Source organism: Moschus berezovskii, chromosome 11 (assembly GCF_049115385.1).
Source record: "Moschus berezovskii isolate FMDL1 chromosome 11, NW_MosBer_1.0, whole genome shotgun sequence".
Classification (NCBI taxonomy): Eukaryota; Metazoa; Chordata; class Mammalia; order Artiodactyla; family Moschidae; genus Moschus; species Moschus berezovskii.
In genome coordinates, this window is record NC_142470.1 from 63,632,866 (window position 1) to 63,655,280 (window position 22,415).

Here is a 22,415-nt window from a genome sequence, read left to right on the forward strand (position 1 = left end):
TTAAGATTAAATCAAGTAAGATGTTGGAAGAAGATGGTTGTAGTGCTGGGGCTTAGTTGCTCTGTGGCGTATGGGATCTTCCTGGACCAGAGATCAAACCTGTATCCCCTGCATTGGCAGGTGGATTCCTAACCACTAGACCACCAGGGAAGTCCTGGAAAAGGGTCTTTTAAAACCAAAGCTCTTGGTCTTGTTAATAATAGTTATCTTTAGAAGGAAGGGGACAGGTTTCATATTTTATAGTACATATTTCTGAATATTTTAAAAGTTATAATTTTTTACCTCTAATGGATAACATTCACCTGGTTCAAAAACCAATAAATCATAACACATTTATCAGAAAGTCCCTCACCCTGTCTTTCCCTCCACCCCACAAGAAATTATGATTGTTTCCTGTGTATCTTCCCAGAATTTATTTATGTGGAAACAAGAAAGGATCATAAAATCTTATTCGCTTCTCCTACACAAAAGGCATATCTTACTTGCTAAGTTAAAAAGCCTAAGTACAAGAGTGTTTTAACTTAGCAAGACATCCTGGAGATCTTTCCATATCAGTACACAGGGAACGTCCTGATTCTTTCTCACAGCTGAATAATGTTTTTTAAAATCAGCCCTCTGATGGTTATTTGTGTAATTTTCAACCTAATTACAACCAACAGCCTCATACATCATTTCATATGTAAGCAAGTGTGTCTATAGTAAGAATTCTTCAAAGATGGATTTAGTTGAATCAAAGTGTAAATACACCTACAGTTTGGTAAACACTAAGGGTTGTGACATTCTCCTTGTCCATCTGCCCTGAGGCAGTGCCTGTTTCCCCGTATCCTCTAGACATTTCCTTGTTTGCAAGGCCAATAAGTACATAACAGTAACTCACTGCAGCTTCCCTGGTGGCTACATTGGTAAAGAATCCACCTGCAATGTAGGAGACCTGGGTTCAATCCTTGGGTCTAAAAGATCCCCTGGAGAAAGGGAATGGCAACCCACTCCAGTATTCTTGTCTGGAGAATTCCATGGACAGAGGAGACTGGCTAGCTACCGTCCATGGGGCCGCAAAGAGGACACTTTCACTTTTTCATTACAACTGATGCTAAACATCTTTTTGTATGTTTGAGGCCTATTTGTAATCATTTTCCTGTGAAGTCTTTGTTCCCCGGTTCTTTGCCTATTTTTCTAGTGGGTTTTGAATGTCAATTGTTAGATATTTTACAATGAGTATTCAATATATATTTGTATTTGGGGGGGGGTTATTCAAGAAGGAAAAACAGACGTTAAAACTCCAGTCATAAAAACAAATATACTAGCCTTTTTCCAGGAGTCTGGAATCCGGTCAAAGAGGGCAGTGAGCTACACACAACGATTCTCCTGCCGCGGTTGACAGGCGCCAGGACCCGACAGCGCATGCTCGGAAGAGTCTCCCCGCCCCCGGCCAATCCGGAGGTCTGTGTGCGCGTGCTCAGCGGGTTCCTAGGGAACATCTGTTGCGCATGCTCCTCAGTTCAGTTCAGTTCAGTCCCTCAGTCTTGTCCGACTCTCCGCGACCCCATGAATCACGGCACGCCAGGCCTCCCTGTCCATCACCAACTCCCGGAGTTCACTCAAACTCATGTCCACAGAGTCGGTGATGCCATCCAGCCATCTTATTCTCGGTCGTCCCCTTCTCCTCCCGCCCCCAACCCTTCCCAGCATCAGAGTCTTTTCCAGTGAGTCAACTCCTGAGGTGGTCAAAGTATTGCAGTTTCAGCTTTAGCATCAGTCCTTCCAATGAACACCCAGGATCGATCTCCCTTAGAATGGACTGGTTGGATCTCCTTGCAGTACAAGGGACTCTCAAGAGTCTTCTCCAACCCCACAGTTCAAAAGCATCAATTGTTCGGCGATCAGCTTTCTTCACAGTCCAACTCTCGCATCCATACATGACCACGGGAAAAACCATAGCCTTGACTAGACGGACCTTGGTTGGCAAAGTAATGTCTCTGCTTTTTAATATACTATCTAGGTTGGTCATAACTTTCCTTCAAAGGAGTAAGCGTCTTTTAATTTCATGGCTGCAGTCATCATCCGCAGTGATTGTGGAGCCCAAAAAAATAAAGTCTGACACTGTTTCCACTGTTTTTCCATCTATTTCCCATGAAGTGATGGGACCAGATGGCATGACCTTTGTTTTCTGAATGTTGAGCTTCAAGCCAACCTTTTCACTCTCCTCTTTCACTTTCATCAAGAGGCTTTTGAGTTCCTCTTCACTTTCTGCCATAAGGGTAGTGTCATCTGCATATCTGAGGTTATTGATATTTCTCCCAGCCTAAACCCGCCCTACTGGGACATTTCCCACAAAAAACTGAAGGCGTCTGCACCTTCGTGTTGCGGACGCTGTGAGCGTCACCTGGCCACCTGCTGTTGGAAAGCGCCCGACTTGAAGAAGGAATTCGACTACAAAACCAGACTTCTTCCTATGGCTCTTAAACAAACAAAACACCCCACTGCATCACATCAGCAGGTATTCATCACAGCCTCTCTAAACAGTGTCTAAAGCGAGTGTTTCAAATTGATGCTTTATATTGAGGACAGAATAGATGATAAATGACTTTCAAGCGTGCCAGGAGTTTAACAGTAAACTATATACTTGGCAGTGAGAGAAACGCGCAGAAAGAAAAGGCTGGGGAGTGGGGGTGGCGAGAATCTATTATTCACAGAGAAAAAGATGCTTTTCCAGTTTGGTTGATGTGATGGAGAATTAAACGTTACCGAAAGGTACCATTGACTCCAAAAAGGATGCTGCACCAGTTATGTTTCTGCATTTTGTGAGACTTTTTGAAGGCTCTGGAGACAGTGCCCAAGGTTTTTAAACTAAATCCTTAGAGAGGTGGTTCTGGATACTTAAAGACTGTTTTCCCCAATAAGCTATAACGTTAGCTCCACTCTCCTCGCCCTGCAAAGCATCTTGTGTTCAATAGCTGGTTATATATGGCCCGAAGAAGTTTCTTTAGAGACCAAAGGATTTTTTAAATAAGTCCTGCCAAGCATTACCTCAGTATTTTAAATTTCTCTTTCTAAGTTTGGAATGTCAGATAGTACCTGCTACAAAGTGAGGGAGATGGTCGTGGCTGAGACAAAGCTTTCTTTGAAGTGCGCACTTTTTCCTACCATTTCAGAAGCTGTCCATACCTAGCCAGATGCTTCATCAAAGCTCTAATAGGACAGCTTATTTCAGAAAATTGACTGAAGCCATGGCTGTGTAAATGCAGCTTTGTACCACCACGGCACTCCTGGTTGGAGCCAATTGGACCAGGAGACCTGTCCCTAAACTATTGTACCCTGTGTCCTGGTGTTTATTAATGTTTAATTATAAAATGCACTTATTGTGTTTGACCACTGTGAGGGTAAATTCTTTAGTAGCTACTTTGGGTCAGACTTCTACATTAGAATTTCTTTTTATCTTTTTATATACAATATTCTGGAAATTACAGCCTTTCCAACTATATAAACAGCATGAAAAATTTACATGTTAAACTAAAAATGTTTGCCAAGGGGAAACTAAAAACTGAAATGCTATGTGCCAAGGGAGTACATAGCTTTACCAAATCTCCCAGGGCAGGCAAAACAAACAAAACTGTGAAGACCACTGCTGAGGAAAAATTCAATTTTTGCTGTGAGGGAGAATGGCACAATGGAATAGTGGCTGAAGGGTAAATGTTGAGTCAAAAGGAATGATTTAAAGTATGAGTTGAGACATGTTTTGAAGTTGATGGGTGTGGAGAAGGGGGAAATTCTCCTCTACCCTCTGGGTTCAACCTCAGAATTAAACTGACATTTAGATGAGCAGGAGAAAAGCATACAAGTTTTGTTAAATTTTTACATGCACATGGGCCCTTCACAAGAGACTGAAGATATGAAGAAGTGACCAGATTAGAAAGCTTTTTTACCTTTTAGACAAAGACACAATAAACTTGTGAAAAAAAGACAAAGAGGTTTGAGCTGGTATAGTAAATTATAGGAAAGTGGCTATGCCATGTATGGGGGCAGGTTGAAATAGATGAGTTATTTTATTTAGTAAGTTTGTTTGTAGAGATCCATTTCAGCACTGATTCCCAGACTATGGTGATAAGGGTTTTCTTCTCTTCCTGATACACAGAGAACACCTTTCTCTTGGGAAATTTTATGGCCTGTTTTTAGGTAGAAAAAAGGAGGTCAAAGAGCTCTTCCTGCATCTGCTGTTTCTTAAGTGTCTTGAGCTCAAAATAATATACCAAAAAGGCATATTTGTGGGTGGCATATCCTGATAGAGCTGATGTAGGAGAGGGGAGTGGCATTCTTGGCAAGGTGACAACCCAAAGGATCCAGGCAGAAACAAAGTCAATTTCAATGTAGGAGGCAAGGAAAAGGTGGCTGCAGGTGTAGGTAAATCATATATATATAATGAAAGGATTATTTTTTTTTCAGTAAAAAATGGAGTGGGGTAGGGCATTAGTTGAGGGGGTGGATGTTGTGAGAGTTTAGGAGATGTTGAGAAGTAGGTGATAGATACATTACATGTAAGTATAAGCTTATCTGAAATCTACATAGCCTAGATAGAGGTCCAAACATGTCTGGGTCCATGGAAAAACTTATGTTTTTGGTTTATGGAAGGGAACTCTAGTGATCTATCACTCAAGGAATTCTTGCTGAGAGAGAAAACATTAAAATTAAAATTTTTCCTATTATCCAATCCCATATAAATATTATTGTAGTTTTCAGTCATATTTCAATGTTTTGAAACCTCACAAACCTCAAAAAGTCCTTGACATTTGATATATATTGTAACCTCTGACTCTGAAAAACTATGTTGGAATACCAGAGAATCATCGGTGATATTTTTTGGATATTTTCACACACATTTTAAGTCAAATTTGAGAAAAAAAAATATGATAGTCATATAAGTCAAATAGTGATAAAAGTCCTTGTTATACCAGAAGTGAATATGGGATTTTTATTTTAAAACTCAGCTATAAGTGTTTTGTTACTAAAATCAAGTTTGTTTTGTTTTCTTTGTTGAAATCTTACAATGGGTGCTGAGTATTTTAAAAATTATATTGGCTTTTGTAAAGATAATAGATTTTTGTCAAATTGGTCACTTGACAGAAAATATATTTCCTTAGTTCTTAACATGCCAATTATGTGAAACTAAAATACTAAAAAATAGAGCTACGCATATTTAGAAGTTTAAATTTGTCATACAAATACATATAATATACCATATGTCTTGGGAGCTCTTTTCTAAATACCAACTGATTAAAATATAAACTTTGTATCTCATTATATAGAATTTTTAATCTAAAATATTGAACCTACATGGCAAGGAACAGAACAAAACAAAACTCTTTAAAAAGCAGAACCAGGGGATTCCCTGGTGGTACAGTGGATAGGAATCAACTTGCCAATGCAGGGGACATGGGTTTGACCCCTGGTCTGGGAAGATGCCACCTACCGTGGAGCAGCTAAGTCCGTGTGCCACAGCTACTGAGCCTGAGCTCTAGAGCCCAGGAGTTACAACTACTGAGCTCACGTGCTGCAACTCCTGAAGCCCATGCACCCTGGAGTCTGTGCTCCACAACAAGAGTGGCCACCAAAATGAGGAGCCCATGCACTGCAACGAAGAGTAATCCCGGCTCACCAAAACCAGAGAAGGCTGGTGTGCAACAACAAAGACCCAGCACGACCAAATTCAAACAAACGAAAAAACAGGACCCAGGAACACTTCCTTGGCTGGCTAGTAGTTGGGTCTCTGCACTTCCACTACAAGGGGTGTAGGTTTGATCCCTGGCTAGGGAACTAAGATCCCATATACTGCATGGTACAACCAGGACAATATTAAAAATAAATAAATATACTACAAATATGCTACTATCTAAATCCTGAATTTCCATTTCTAGATTTAGGTAGGAAATCCAAAGAAATGGCGTTATTCAAATCTATTTGTTCTTGAGTTTCAACTAATAGGAGGAGTTTAGATAGAAAGAGGATGAGATGGTTGGATGGCATCACCAACTCAATGGACATGAGTTTGAGCAAGCTCCGGAGTTAGTGATGGACAAGGAAGCGTGGCATGCTGCAGTCCATAGGGTCACAAAGTGTTGGACATGACTGAGTGACTGAACTGAGACAAAAAGAAATTATCCAAAAATTTCCTTGAATATGAAGTTACTGAGTTTGGATAGCAAGGGTTGCCTTGAGTGTTTCTCCACATATATGCATAAAAATGTTATAATTATTCAGATGTATCATCTATCAGAAACTGTGCATCATCCAGTACTTCTCTCTCTTCCCTCATCCCTAAAACCCAGTCAAGTCCTGAAAAGTTGTATCTCCTAAAGAGAAAGTCATTCAGTTGTGTCTGACTCTTTACAACCCCTTGGACTATACAGTCTGTAGAATTCTCAAGGCCAGAATACTGGAGTGGGTAGTCTTTCCCTTCTGCAGATGATCTTCCCAACCCAGGGATCGAACCCAGGTCTCCCGCATTGTGGGTGGATTCTTTACCAGCTGAGCCACAAGGGAAGCCCAAGGATACTGGAGTGGGTACCCTATCCTTTCTTCAGCAGAGCTTCCTGACTCAGGAATCAAACCGGGGTCTCCTGCATTGCAGGTGGATTCTTTACTAACTGAGCTATCAGGAATGTCCTGTATCTCCTAACACAAATCTATTTCCCTCCATCATTCTCACTCAATTCAACGTGTCTTAATGGTCACCATGTATATCAAGTCTCTTTGGTCCATTCTTTCCAGAAAAAAACAAACAGAAAAAATATTCTAGACATTGTATTCATGCCACTGTCCCATTTAACACCCTTCTGACTCACTGGAAAAGACTCTGATGCTGGGAAAGGTTGGGGGCGGGAGGAGAAGGGGACGACCGAGAATGAGATGGCTGGATGGTATCACCGACTCTGTGGACATGAGTTTGAGTGAACTCAGGGAGCTGGTGATGGATAGGGAGGCCTGGCGTGCTGTGATTCATGGGGTCGCGGAGAGTCGGACACGACTGAGCGACTGAACTGAACTGAACTGAGTGGTTCATCATTGTTCTTAGGATCAAAGCCTATGTCTCCAGGGCTTCATCTCACATCTTTTCCTGCTACTCTGACTCTATTCCAGGTGCATCAAACTATTACACTTGCCTTTCCATGAGAGATTCAAATCCTATCTCCAGGCTTTCTTTATTCTGTCTCCACCTTCCTAGAACAATGTCATCCCTTTCCTATGAATAGCCTCTACTTCAGCTCTATACCTCAAATGTTACTTTATTTGGAGAGGCATCCTCTGATCTCCCCTCCTCTCACCTGAAGGGTAGATTAGGGGTCTATTCTCTGAATTCCCATTGGAACTCATGCTCCCCACTGCACAGCAGTCTATTTTGTGAAGTATCTTATCTCTACCCCCTAAACTCTAGGAGTGTAGCCACTATCCCTGGTTCTTGGCACAGGACACACAGTAAGTATATGCTCATAAATACTGCTGCATGGATGAATTAACATTTCCAGTAAAATTACTATAACCTGCTTCACAAACTCAAGTACCTATGTATTTGCAATGCTTTTGTTTTTTCCAAACAACTGCTTAATCACCCAAAGCCCTTTTAGCAGAATGCCCATTATATCCCACCGGGAGAACACTCCCCCATAGATTGCCCAGATATCACAAGCAATGACTTATGCAGATTATAGTGGGCTCTGTTCTCTTCTTAATTAGAGCCTGATCAATTGGCTAATGCCATAGTTTCTCATCTCACACTGTCACTTTTGGAAAGCCATCTCCCTTCATCCAAAAGGCAGTGCTTGTCCACTGCTTGTAGATGAGGCCCTTGTAGGTCCATATTCCTGCTATGAGGCTGAACAAGGAAGACAGCTTAATTTGCTTGCCAAGGATGTTCCACATTTGGCCTCCCAAGGGCCCACTCTTCACAATCAACCTGAGCGGGTCACACACAATCACAGGAGGGCTGGGTCAGGATGATTCAATGTGCAGCGGTTCCAGAAGGACCATTTCTCCCTTTCTCTACAGCAAGCACCACTTGCCAAAAAATGAGGCAGTTTTAAAATTTTTTTTATAGTAAAACACAGAAAGTCCTGCTATGCCTTTCTCCCAGGACATTCAGAGCTCCTTACTGCTTGCCTATTCTAAATAAAGCTTCCCTCTGTCATTCTCTACCCTAACCTGTACTGTGAAAGGAAAAACACAAATTTGATCTTTTGCAGAGTACTTTTCTGGTCAGGCATCCTGTCATGTCAAGAAAGAAGACACAGGCACAGAAAGATACTGAACTAGTTGAAATTTGAAAACTTAAGTCTATCCTCCAACTAGTTGGTCTAATGATTTAGCCTCTTTAGACCTCAATTTTTATCATCTGAAAAAGCAGGAGACACTTAGATCCTTTCCAGCTCTTCAGAATTCTATAATTTTAATATTTTAAAAATCAATTTAGTTGAAATATAATTTACATATAATAAAAAGCATTTCAAGTGTTTGACAAATTTATACTATAATCAAGTTATATACCATTTTGATCACCCCAAAATGGAATTTCCATTTCCATCATAGTTCCCCCTCATGCCCCTCTGCAGCAAATCCCCCTGAAAGAGGCAACCACTGATCTGCTATCTGTTACTATAGATTCAATTTTTCCTATTTATTTCCAGATTTCATCTAGATATAATGTTACAATATATACTCTTTCTAGTTTATTACTTTTTAACATGGTAAGATACATATAACAAAATAGAGGAATTCTTCATAAATTTGTGTCATCTTTGCACAGAGGTCATGCTAATCTTTCCTGTATAGTTCTAGCTTTAGTATACATGGTGCCAAAGTGGGCAGAGTATGTAAAACACAGTATGTAAAGACTTCTTTCATACCTGAGTTTGTTTTTTTGTTTTTGCATGATATAATATTTTTGTGATTTATTCCTGTTATTGCCTGTTCAAGATATTTTAAATGTATTTTTAAAAGCCAACTGTTTTTAGACCAGATACTTTTTTGAATACCACCATTCAAATATTAAAAAGTTAAATAAACTTGAGTGCTTTCTTGATTTCACATAAGATGTTTATTAGCAAAGAAAAGGTTTCCATGCTATTTATTTTCAGAATCAATTGCTTTCACAAGCGAAAATGTAATGGTGGTCCATATAAGGATGGGATCAGAGCAAGGCAACAGGGATAACACTATGGCAGCAGGTCATCACAACCCATTGTGAGGAGAGCACTGGAGAGAGTGCTGGGAGCAGCATGGGGGTGGTTAGGAGATTGGCTTATATGGGTGATTCAGTACATGCGAAAATATATTTCAGATAATGGTAGCCAGATTGATCACCAACTGAGAAGGAAGAAAAAAAAGGGAAAATGTTAGATGAATCCTGCAGTACTGAAATGGGTTTGGCATTATCAGTGTGAACTAATAGTTTATAATATAGGTGAATAGTTACAGAAATAAATATGGAAGTAAAGTATCTATTTATATTTCCTAGCTCTGACCACAGAGTGGGCCCAGAAGCAGAAATATCCCAGTAGAAATGAATATCTAGGACCCAGACGTTGGTTTCTAAATACCACTCGTCACTAAAAGGAACCAGTCTTCTTTGAAGACTCTGAATCCAGAGTGGAATAGGGAAAACACAAGTTGAGCTTGAAACATCTTATTGTGCTGAGAAGATGGAAGTCCTAAAAATAAATGATGGGGAGATGTCAAGAAGAAACGTATCCAGCTTGATGGGGCTCCCGCTGGTCAAGTCTGGGATAATTTGAGGATCAAACTGATATTTATATAACTCATTGAGTTTAGAAGGATGCATGGTATAAACAAATCAAATATGTGGATAAGAGACAGCCTTTTCTTATAGTAAGACAGAAAGAGAAAAATACCATTTGGCAACTATCATAATAGTAGTTGACTGAAGGAAGAATAATCAATGAGTTCCAATACTAACTGATAAAAAATGTGATGAGTAACTAGATATTAGTATAGTTTCAAAGTACTTCCACATAAAATACTTTTAATTACAAAGAAGAAAAATAACTTCATAAAGGAGATTAGAAGATATGATCTTACCCAAATGATCAAATTTAATAGCACCAACAAAGTACAAATTGCCACTGTGCCACTCAGTAGGATATGAGGGTTTACTGGACAAATCCAAATCAAGGACAGTCTACAAAATTCCTTTGTTTTATAATCTTCAAAAATGTCAAGGGCATGAAACTCAAAGACTCAGGAACTGTCCCAGACTGACAGAGTGTGATAAGACATGACAACTAAGTACAAAGCATGAATCTAGACTGGATCCTTTATAGGTAATATAAAAAATATAATTGGGACAATTCACAAAACTTGAATGTGGTCTGTGGGTGTATATGGGAATTCTCTGTGCTAATTTTTTTCTGTAAGTTCTGAATTATTTCAAAATAAACTTTCAAAAAGATTAAATCAATTTGTTTCAGAAATCATTTTTTATATTTACTATCTTGGCCAGAATTCCTTAGAACTATTCCCTCCCCCCCTTTTTTTTTTTGGTCAAAAATGCTTTTGGATCTGTTAGGATATATTTGCTTGCTTAGCCAAAGACTTTCATTAAATTGAAGTCCATTTTTCAGTGTAGCAACTTTGTCCTCTTTTGGCTTTCTTCATGACTGCAGTATGGTTTCAGCAATTCCAAGCTTCATGTTATGACATTACAAAATCCTGAGTTCTGAAAGGGAAGAAGAGTGCATCCCTTACTCACACCTATTTTTAAATAGCAGAGAAAACTTCCCAGAAATGCTACAACAGACTTTCCCTTACCTCTCATTATCCACAATCACATGCTCCTTCTTAAATGAATCACTGCAAGGGAAGTTGAATCACCATTACTAGCCTGGACTAATCAAAATTCATCTTCTGGGGCTAGTGAAGGGTTGACTTCCCTTATAAGCATCTTACCACTTACCACTTGAGAAAATCTGGAATTCTAGTAGCAAAGAAGGAAGGGAATGGCTGCTGGGTAAGCAACCCAACATTATCTGCCACACAATGCTTCTTAATTTGATTGAATAATCTTTAAAGATTTCTTTAGTGATCTCTCTTTTCCAGTTTTCTCACCTTCTGAGATGGCCCACAGTCTGTCTGTGGGGTATATATCTCTATATATAAACTTTTCACTTTACAATGGCCTGCTCTTGAATTCTTTTCTTCACAAAGTCAAGAACCCTCACTTGGTGGCTGATCCCAGGGACACACTCACTCAAGACCCCGGGACATGACCATCCTCTCATGTCCCATTTTTTCTTTCAACATAATGATTTCAAAATAAAAAAAAAAAATTTTAATCAAAACTATGTAAAGAGTTATGCTCAGAGAAACCGAGCTTTTCCTAACCTCTCCACCTTAATTCCTGTGCCCCATAGATAATCAGTTTTGTCAATTTTTTTGTTGATGTCTTCTATTTCTTTTTGCAAAAATAAATGTATTTATTGTTGAACTAATATGGATATACTGTTAAATAAAATTGAGTATATTGTTTAAAAATAGTCTATGAATTTCTCTATTTCCTAAACAAAAGACTCTTACTCTATACATTTCTTGCTTCTTGGCTCAATACACCCACATCAATTCACAGAAATAGGGCTTCCCTGGTAGCTCAGTGGTGAGTAGTCCACCTGCCAATGCAGGGGACATGGGTTTGATCACTGATCTGGGAGGATCCTAGATGCCTCAGAGCAACTAAGCCCATGAACCACAACTATTGAGCCTGTGCTCTAGAGCCCGGGAGCTCTACTGAGGTCATATGCCACAACTACTGAAGCCCTCACAACTACTGGAGCCCATGCTCCATAAGAGAAGCCATTGCCATGAGATGCCTGTGCACTGGAACTAGAGAGTAGTCCCCTCTCACCACATTAGAGAAAAAATGAGAAAAAAGAAAAGCATGTATAGCAATGAAAATCAAGCACACCCAAAAATAAATAAATAAAAACCACATTAAAAAATTCATGGAAATAATCTTTGCCCTTGTTCTTGGTAATGGCTAGTCAGTACTCTAAATGTGTTGAAAGTGAAAGTTGCTCTGTGTCTGACTTTTTGCAACCCCAAGGACTATAGAGTCCATGGAATTCTCCAGGCCAGAATACTGGAGAGGATAGCTCTAATTTGTTGGTGTCCTATTTATTCAACCAGGTTTCTGCTGATGGACATTTGAGTTGTTTTCACATTACTGCTATTGTGTATAGTGCTATAATGACTAATTTTACTTTTGTATCGTTTTACACTTGTCAGGATGTAATTTTGTAGTAACTTCCTAGAAGTGGCATGGTTGGTTTAGTCACTAAGTCATGTCCAACTCTTGAGACCCCATGGACTGTAGCCTGCCAGGCTCCTCTGTCAATGGGATTCTCCAGGCAAGAATACTGGAGTGGGTTGCCATTTCCTTCACCAGGGGATCTTCCCAACCAAGTAATTGAACCAGGTCCCTCACATTGCAGGCAGATTCTTGACTGAGCTGAGGGAAGCCCAGAAGCGGCGTTGCTGGGTCAAAGGATAAATGCACATGTATATTTGCTAGACATTGCCAAATTCCCCTCCTTAAGGTAGTACCATTTTATTCGTTTCAATTTTTTTTGTCATTTTGAAAGTTGAGAATTGGTACTTCAGTATAGTTTTAAGCTGCATTTCTCCTATAATACACTCAGCACCTTTTGTTTGTTTGAAGGCCATTCATATATCTTTTTCTGTGAACTGTCTATCCAATATTTTATTCTTTTTTCATCAGTTTTTGTCTTTTATATTTTTCATCTTGATTTTTAAATAAGTATTATATATTAGTGAGATTAGCCCTATGTATTAAAATCTTTAATATTTTCTACAAGTTGCAATATTTCCTGACTTATTCATTTTCTTTATGCCATGAAGTTATTTTAAAAAGCAGTCACCTGCTTCTCCGACCGGATCATCCTCCTGACCCCGCCGAACAAGCCGGGGGAGCGACCCCGACTTGGGGGTCATGGCAGTAGCCTCCTCGCCCTCCGCCGCCGCTGGCCCCGCCGAGTCGCCGGCTTCTGCGAGAGGGACCCCCACCGCCTCCGCAGGCTAAGAGCCGCTGCCGCCTCCGAGCAGTGAGGGCTACTATGCTCCCTCTTTGCCTCCGCCTCCCCCTCCCGCCCGCGCAGGCACCCCTCTCGCTGCTCAGTCCCGCCTCAGTGTCAAGCCAGAAGAGAAGAAAAACTCAACAAAAACTCATTATGTATGGAATTCATTCTTAAAAGAAGAAAAAAGTGATTATTGAAGACTATGGATCGGAGCAAACGGAATTCAATTGCAGGATTTCCTCCACGTGTGGAGCGTCTTGAGGATTTTGAAGGAGGTGGTGGAGGGGATGGGAACATGACCCAGGTGGGAAGAATTTGGCCCTCCTCATATCGAGCTCTTATAAGTGCCTTTTCCAGACTGACACGTTTAGATGACTTCACCTGTGAAAAAATAGGGTCTGGCTTCTTCTCTGAAGTGTTCAAGGTGCGCCACCGAGCTTCCGGCCAGGTGATGGCTCTTAAGATGAACACGTTGAGCAGTAACCGGGCAAACATGCTGAAAGAAGTGCAGCTCATGAATAGACTCTCCCATCCCAACATCCTTAGGTTCATGGGTGTGTGTGTACATCAAGGACAGTTGCATGCACTCACAGAGTATATCAACTCTGGAAACCTGGAACAGTTGCAGGACAGTAACCTGCATTTGCCCTGGACTGTGAGGGTGAAACTGGCTTATGACACAGCAGTGGGCCTCAGCTACCTTCACTTCAAAGGCATTTTCCATCGGGACCTCACCTCTAAGAACTGCCTGATAAAGAGGGATGAAAATGGTTACTCTGCAGTGGTAGCTGACTTTGGCCTGGCTGAGAAGATCCCTGATGTCAGCACGGGAAGTGAGAAGCTAGCTGTGGTGGGCTCACCCTTCTGGATGGCACCTGAGGTTCTCCGAGATGAGCCCTACAATGAAAAGGCCGACGTGTTCTCTTATGGTATCATCCTCTGTGAGATCATCGCCCGCATCCAGGCTGATCCAGACTATCTTCCCCGGACAGAGAATTTTGGGCTAGACTACGATGCTTTCCAGCACATGGTGGGAGACTGTCCCCCAGACTTTCTGCAGCTCACCTTCAACTGCTGTAATATGGACCCCAAACTACGCCCATCCTTTGTGGAGATTGGGAAGACCTTGGAGGAAATTCTGAGCCGCCTACAGGAGGAAGAATTGGAGAGGGACAGGAAGCTGCAGCCCACAGCCAAGGGACTCTTGGAGAAAGGACCTGGGGTGAAGCGACTGAGCTTACTGGATGACAAGATACCTCCCAAGTCCCCACGCCCAAGACATACCATCTGGCTGTCTCGAAGCCAGTCAGATATTTTCTCCAATAAGCCCCCACGTACAGTGAACGTCTTGGATCCCTACTACCAGCCACAACGAGTTGGTGCTGCCCGAGCCCCCAAAATCAACCCTTTCAGTGCTCGCCAGGACCTCAAAGGTGGCAAGATCAAGTTCTTTGACCTGCCCAGCAAGTCTGTCATCTCCCTGGTATTTGACCTGGATGCACCAGGGCCTGGAACAATGCCCATGGCTGACTGGCAGGAGCCCCTGGGCCCACCTGCTCGCCGGTGGCGTTCTTTGCCTAGTTCACCTGAGTTCTTGCATCAGGAGGCTTGTCCATTTGTGGGCCGGGAAGAATCACTATCTGATGGGCCCCCACCATGCCTCAGCAGTCACAAGTACAGAGTAAGGGAGATCCCACCCACCATTCCGAGCATCTGCCCAGGCAGCTGTTCCAGCCCATGAGGCAATGGACTGCTCCAACCCCCAGGAAGAAAATGGTTTTGGGCCCAAGCCCCAGGGGGTCAGCCCATGCCTTGCAGGTGCCCCTGAGGAGATGGAGGTAGAAGAAGAAAGGCCAAGAGACTCAGCTCCAATCCCCTTCTCTATTTCAGGCATGGGCCTGAGGACCCAGGGAGAGCAGGATGGGTGAGCAGAGTTCATCCCCACCTCACCTGGGGACAGACCTTTAGCTGAAGCCACAGGGCCCCCTTGGTGTACAGCCTAAACTCTTCCTGGGGGCCCACAGAGCACGCAGGCTAAGCCAAGCCAGACTCATCTGTGAGGCTCCCACTGCCCAGTGGCTATGTGAGGTGAGGCAGCCATGAGAGGCCTTCCTAGTTAGAGCCAATGGCTGATAGGAAGCCTCTGAAATCCAGCAAGGAGCTCTGGCTCCCACCGGATCCCCGAGACTTCCCGACAGGACCAGAGGACTCCTAGTTCTAGTGTAAGCTGGCAGGCAGCTATTACCCCAGGTTCTTTTCCTACCCCAGGTCTGTTTCTTGCCCTTTCCTGGGGTGTATAAGCTAATGGGTGGAACCTGGAGCTGACCAGGAGACCATAAAGGGCATGGCTATTTCTCAGACCTGAAGACTGGGGTGCTTCTTGCCAGAATGTCTTAAGACACTTGAATAATTGCTGTTTGCACTTACTGCACAGCCAGACCATGTCACTACATTTCTATGCAAGGCAAGGCAGAGTGGTGGTCGTGGCTCTCAGCTAACCTATTCAAAGATCTTTTCCAGTTGATTAATCTATTTTCATATTTATGAAGGAGTCTTAATGTTCTGCCCTGAAAGACTTTCAACTTCGTGGTTGGGAGTGGGGCTGATTTTGTAGGCCTGAGGGCCTGCTCTGTGTATTTGTCAACACGTGATATACCCAACTGGTTTATACGTGGACTGATTTCTTCCCTTTCTGCTATGGCCGGAGTTACGGGAACAGTCTGTCCTAATAGAACCGCAATAAGAAATAACCAAAGATGAAGCTGGTCAGATATTTTCATATCTTGTTTCTGGTTTTTTTTGGTAAAACTTTCCCAGGACACTTTGAGATTTAAAAATGAATAAAGTCGTTACAGGTGCAAAAAAAAATAAAATAAAATAAAAAGCAGTCACCACTCTTTTCTTTATTACTTTCCCACTCCAAGATTATAGAGGAGTTCATACACATTTTTTCTACTTCTTTTTTGATTTAATTATTTACAAATAGCTCTCTGATATTTTGAGATTCTATTCTAGTATATGATCAGGTACAGTGCAAATTTGTCATTTTCAAAATATTCAGTTGTCTCAATGCTTAATTTATTAAAAGTCCGTCTCTCCCAGTAGGTTTGAGATGCCCCCTTTGTCATATATTCAGATTCTTTATTTTCTTGTGTCTATTTCTGGATTCTAGTAGATACACACCCAGTTTTAGTTGTAGAGACTTCATAGAGTGCTTTTACATCTGATAGGGCCAGTCTATTCTGCACACTACATTTCATTTCTTTTTCAAGATTTTCCTAGCTCTTCCTGCATATTTTTTCCATATAAACTTCACTATCAATTCATCTAGTTCCATGAAAAACATGGTATTTTTACTGTAATCACACTAAATTTGTATCTTATTGGGGGAAAATGAACAACTTTATAATATTGTAAACCTATCCATGAACAAAGGCTGCTTTTTGTATATGTTCAAGTAAAAAACAAACATTAATGAAATAGAAAACAAAAATACAATAGACAGAATTGTAGTTTAACAGGAAATGACCAGTCCGTATTAATGATTATTCTTTAACAGAGCTTTTATAGTATTATCACAGGATATAATCAGGTTACATTTCCTCTGTCCAGGCCCTCTCTGTCTCTACAATGCACAGTTTAATACAGAAAATATGGGTTTCACTATGTCACATATTACACAAGCTTATGGAATGTTAGTGGTGCAGTGGTAATGAATCTGCCTGCCAATGCAGGAAACACAAGAGATGAGGGTTCCATCCCTGGGTTGGGAAGATCCTCTGGAGGAGAAAATGGCAACCCACTCCAGTATCCTTGCCAAGAAAATTCCATGGACAGAGGAACCTGGCAGGTTACAGTCCATTGGGTTGCAAAGACTCAGATATGACTGAACAACTAAGCACACACACACAAAGGACTTTGCAATATACATCATTTCTCTAAACTAAAAAAAAAAAAAAAGAAATAGTTTGTCAGCTTGCTAGCTAGCTGAGTTTTGACAAGAATCTTTTATAAACTGCTTTGCAAATTTGGGAAAATTTATGTATTTACAAAGTAACTGTATAGTCTTGCCAGCTGGGCTCTTAAAAAATGCTCTCTGTACTAAATTTTTAAAAATTTCATCATCGGAGATGAGCTACCCCGCGCCCAGGGTTAGGGCGGTGGCCGAGAGGAGCTGTACCACGTTCAGGAGGCGGTGGCTGCTTGGGCACCGGAGGGCCGAGAGGAGCTGATCCACATTCGGGGCAGGAGGGGCGGCCTTGAGGAGACACCCCTCGTCCAAGGTAAGGTACAGCGGCTGCACCTTGCTGGAGCAGCTGTGAAGAGATACTCCACGACCAAGTGGAATATAAGAATCCAGTGTTCTGGGGAGGAAGGAACAAGATGGCGGAGGGATAAGACGGCGAGACCACTTTCTCCCCCACAAATTCATCAAAAGAACATTTGAACGCGGAGTAAAGTCCACAAAACAACTTCTGAATACTGGCAGAGGACATCAGGCTCCCAGAAAAGCAGCCCATTGTCTTCTAAAGGAGAGAGAAGAAATCCAGCTCCACCCACCAGAACACCGACACATACTTCCCTAACCAGGGAACCGGGACAAGTCACCCGTCCAACCCCACACACAGCGAAGAAACTACATAATAAAGAGAACTCCACAAACTGCAAGAAGAGGGAAAGGCCACCCCAAGCAAAGCAATATAAGCAAGATGAAGAGGCAGAGAAATACCCAGCAAGTAAAGGAACAAGATAATTGCCCACCAACACAAACAAAAGAAGAAGATATAGGGAATTTACCTGATAAGGAATTTCAAATTTTGATGGTGAAAATGATTTAAAATCTTGAAAGCAAAATGGAGTTACAGATAAATAACCTGGAGAAAAGGATTGAGAAGATGGAAGAAAGATTTAATAAGGACTTAGAAGAAATAAAAAAGAGTCAATATACAATGAATAATGCAATAGATGAGATCAGAAACACTCTGGAGGGAACAAACAGTAGAATAACAGAGGCAGAAGACAGGATAAGCAAACTAGAAGATAGAATTGTAGAAATAAATGAAACAGAGAGGAAAAAAGAAAAACGAATTAAAAGAAATGAGGACAATATTAGAGACTTCTGGGACAATGTTAAACGCTCCAACATTCGAATCATAGGAGTCCCAGAAGAAGAAGACAAAAGGAAAGACCATGAGAGAATACTTGAGGAGATAATAGTTGAAAACTTCCCTAAAATGGGGAAAGAAATAATCACCCAAGTCCAAGAAACCCAGAGAGTCCCCAACAGGATAAACCCAAGGTGAAATACTCCAAGACACATATTAATCAAATTAACAAAGATCAAACACAAAGAACAAATATTAAAAGCAGCAAGGGAAAAGCAGCAAATAACACATAAGGGGATTCCCATAAGGATAACAGCTGATCTTTCAACAGAAACTCTTCAGGCCAGAAAGGAGTGGCAAGACATACTTAAAGTGATGAAAGAAAATACCCTACAGCCCAGATTACTATACCCAGCAAGGATCTCATTCAAATATGAAGGAGAAATCAAAAGCTTTACAGACAAGCAAAAGCTGAGGGAATTCAGCATCACCAAACCAGCTCTCCAACAAATGCTAAAGGATCTTCTATAGACAGAAAACACAGAAAGAGTGTATAAACTTGAACCCAAAGCAATAAAGAAAATGGCTACGGGATCGTACTTATCAATAATTACCTTAAGCGTAAATGGGTTGAAATTTTCAAAAAGGCTAGGAAACAATTCTCATAGCCATCAATAGTTCAGTGTTGAGTTCATGAATAGTTTTTAAAGTTAGGGACAAACTGTAGTATTTGCTATTTGAAGTACTATTTGTAATTGGCATATTACGATGTAAATTGGTCTTCATTTCCAACTTAAAACGCCTAAAAATGCCTAACAGGTTTTTAGATTTGTGAATCTTAGTTGAAATGTATTTTACGATGTTACTAAACCTGCAGAAATATTGAAATATTTCAGAGAACTTATTCACTGTACATTTAATTTATTTTATTTATAAAAGTTATGAACTGTAGAAAGTTTTACTTGTTGGGTCAAATGCTTGTTGCTTCAAATGCTTGTTGCATTTGAAGTGCTAGTTACAAGAAAATCAAATACCTTCAATGTATAAATGCTATTAAGTTTTTAAAGGACTCTGGAGTATAAGTAAGTTTGTTTAAAGAAATTTAGTCTGTTCAACTTGAAAAAAAAATAAATAAAAATTGGATTATTTGAAAAAAATAAAATAAAATGCACGATAAAAAAAAATTTCATCATCTAGGAATGAGAAAACTTTTCACATTAGCAAACATGGTCTGTAACTAACCTCACGAATTTCATAAGAGTCAGTCAGTCTGTTCAGTCACTCAGTCATGTCTGACTCTTTGTGACCCCATGAACTGCAGCACGCCAGGCCTCCCTGTCCATCACCAACTCCCAGAGTCTACCCAAACCCATGTTCATTGAGTTGGTGATGCCATCCAACCATCTCATCCTCTGTTGTCCCCTTCTCCTCCTGTCCTCAATCTTTCCCAGCATCAGGGTCTTTTCAAAAGAGTCAGTGCTTCCCATCAGGTATCCAAAGTACTAGAGTTTCAGCTTCAACATCAGTCCTTCCAATGAACACCCAGGACTGATCTCCTTTAGGATGGACTGGCTGGATCTCCTTGCAGTCCAAGGGACTCTCAAATCTTCTCCAACACCACAGTTCAAAAGCATCAGTTCTTCAGCACTCAGCTTCCTTTGTGGTCCAACTCTCACATCCATACATGACTACTGGAAAAACCGTAGCCTTGACTAGATGGACCTTTGTTGACAAAGTAATGTCTCTGCTTTTGAATATGCTATCTAGGTTGGTCATAACTTTCCTTCCAAGGAGTAAGCGTCTTTTAATTTCATGGCTGCAATCACCATCTTCAGTGATTTTGGAGCCCCCCAAAATAAAGTCAGCCACTGTATTGATCTTCAAACATTTTGGTTTGTGGGGGTGGGATTGAGGGTGAGGGAGAATGGGTCATAATCTTCATCCAATGGCTTTTTTCCCCCTAAAAGCTGGTTCTTCGAAAACATGATAAAATATATTAGCCTCTAACAAGATTAAGGAAGAGAATGACTTCCCTGGCTGTCCAGTGGCTAAGACTGGTTGGGGAACTACGATCTCACATGCCTCGGGGCCAAAAAACCAAAACACAAAACAGAATACTGTAACAAATTCAATAAAGACTTTAAAAAATGGTCTACATAAAAAAAAAACTTAAAAAAAAAAAGAGGGCAACAGGAGATTCTAATTAGAAATGAAATTTATGGGACTTCCCTGGTGGTTCAGAGGTTAAGAATCCGCCTTGGAATTCAGAGGACATGGGTTCAAACCCTGGTTCAGGAAGATCCCACATGCTGTGGGGTAGCTAAGCCCAAGCACCACTGAGCCCACAGTCCTTAGAGCCTGTGCTCTGCAACAAGAGAAGCCACTGCAATGAAGAGCCCATGCAACTCAACTAGAGAATAGCCCCCACTCACTGCAACTAGAGAAAGCCCGTGAGCACCAATGAAGATCCAGTGTAGCCAAAAACAAATAAATATTTTTTAAAATTACAAAAAAAAAGAAATTATGGAAAAACAGGTGAGACCATGTGATTGTGTTCAAAGCAACAGAATTTGAGGCAAAGTGATGTGAGCCACTACCAGGCCTGCCCACACATAATCATCTCCTCTATCCCCGTCCTCCGATAAGTATGGCTACTTGGAAGCCTGTTTTAAAAAGGGTGGAGTCAGAAGATAGTTAAGAGCCTGGGTCCTCAAATTACCAATTCAGGAAGCTGTCTGCTAATGAAGAATACGTATTTGAAATTTACTCAAATGACATGTAAACTTCTATTGTACTTGAGCCCTTTGGGGGATTTGCAGTTAGAATTACCTTAAACCAGGATTCAGTGCGTAAAAAATTCAGCATCTCAAACTAGTGGGGGAAAGAATTCTAATATGTGTATTTATCGTCAGCACGGAAGTTGGGTAACCATCTGAAAGACACTGCATCCATACTTCACATATTATACCATGAAAACTTTCAAATGAATAAAATACTTAAATGGGAAAAATAAAATCATACACGTTCCACAAGGAAACATGGAGAATTTCTTTAAAGCCTTTAAATGTGAAAGACCTTTCTACACATAACTCAGAATCTAAAGTCATGAAAGATTAGATTGTTAAACTTGAGAAGCTTAATGTAAAAACTCTCTAAAGGACAAAAATATACCATTCACCAAGTAAAAGGAAAAATGATAAATAGAAAGCTTCTTCACTTTGTTCTCTCAGCCCTAAGGGTGGTGGTTGTACCTGCAAATACTCTCATACCTCAATATCCTCTTCATTTTTCAAATTCTCCATTGCTGCTTTCTAGTATTGACACCCATCTATTAAAACACCTGGGCTTCCCTGGAAGCTCTTCTGGTAAAGAATCTGCCTGCAAAGTGGGAGACCCTGGTTCAATTCCTGGGCCAGGAAGATCCCCTGGAGTACGGATAGGCTACCCCCTCCAGTATTCTTGGGCTTCCCTGGTGGTTCAGCTGGTAAAGAATCTGCCTGAAATGTGGGAGACCTGGGTTCGATCCCTAGCTTGGGAAGATTCTGCTGAAGGAAGGCATGGCAACCCACTCCTGTATTTTTGCCCGGAGAATCCCCATGGACAGAGGAGCCTGGTGGGCTACAGTCTTGCAAAGAGCCGAACATGACTGAGCAACACAGTACAGCACAGCACAGCACAACATTAAAACACCTAATATGGTTTCTATTTGCTGACATACAATCGTTGTATAGCCTTTAATTTTTAAACCACATAAACTATTTTTAAAAATAAATAGAACAAGGTTGTTGGACTTAATCAGATACAAAGGTCTTTATAAAGCCAGAGTAAATTAAGACAATATAGTTCTAGCACAAGATTAGACAAAGACCAATGGATAAAAGTAGGATCCTGGAAAAACTTATACATATTCAGAAACGTGACACTATATGACAGGCACCATTATAAATTAAAAATGAGGCTGAAATCATTTCATATTTAAATGGAAAAAAATAAGAATCAGATCCTCACTTTATAGCCAAAGTTAATATCAGGTAGATTAAAGAGCTAAGTGTGAACACAAAACTTTAAAACTTATGTTAGTAACTATTGCTATAAATTTTGAACAAGGATTCCTTTTAAAAAAGCAATATTCATTTATTTGGCTACTTTGGATCTTAGTTGCAGCTCTCGGGATCTACAGCTGCAGCATTCAAACCCTTAGTTGTGGCATGTGGGATCT

The 22,415-nt window shown here is 40.9% G+C and overlaps 1 non-coding gene and 1 pseudogene across 1 annotated transcript; one reads left to right on the forward strand and one right to left on the reverse strand.

Moving 5' to 3' along the window:
- Positions 1-8,748: 8,748 nt before the first annotated feature.
- On the reverse strand, positions 8,749-8,853 carry LOC148776175 (U6 spliceosomal RNA). The gene has a single exon (XR_016038709.1). It is a non-coding gene; the product is annotated as a U6 spliceosomal RNA (small nuclear RNA).
- Positions 8,854-12,942: 4,089 nt separating this feature from the next.
- On the forward strand, positions 12,943-15,044 carry LOC148776176 (dual specificity testis-specific protein kinase 2 pseudogene; annotated as a pseudogene).
- The last annotated feature ends 7,371 nt before the right edge of the window (positions 15,045-22,415 follow it).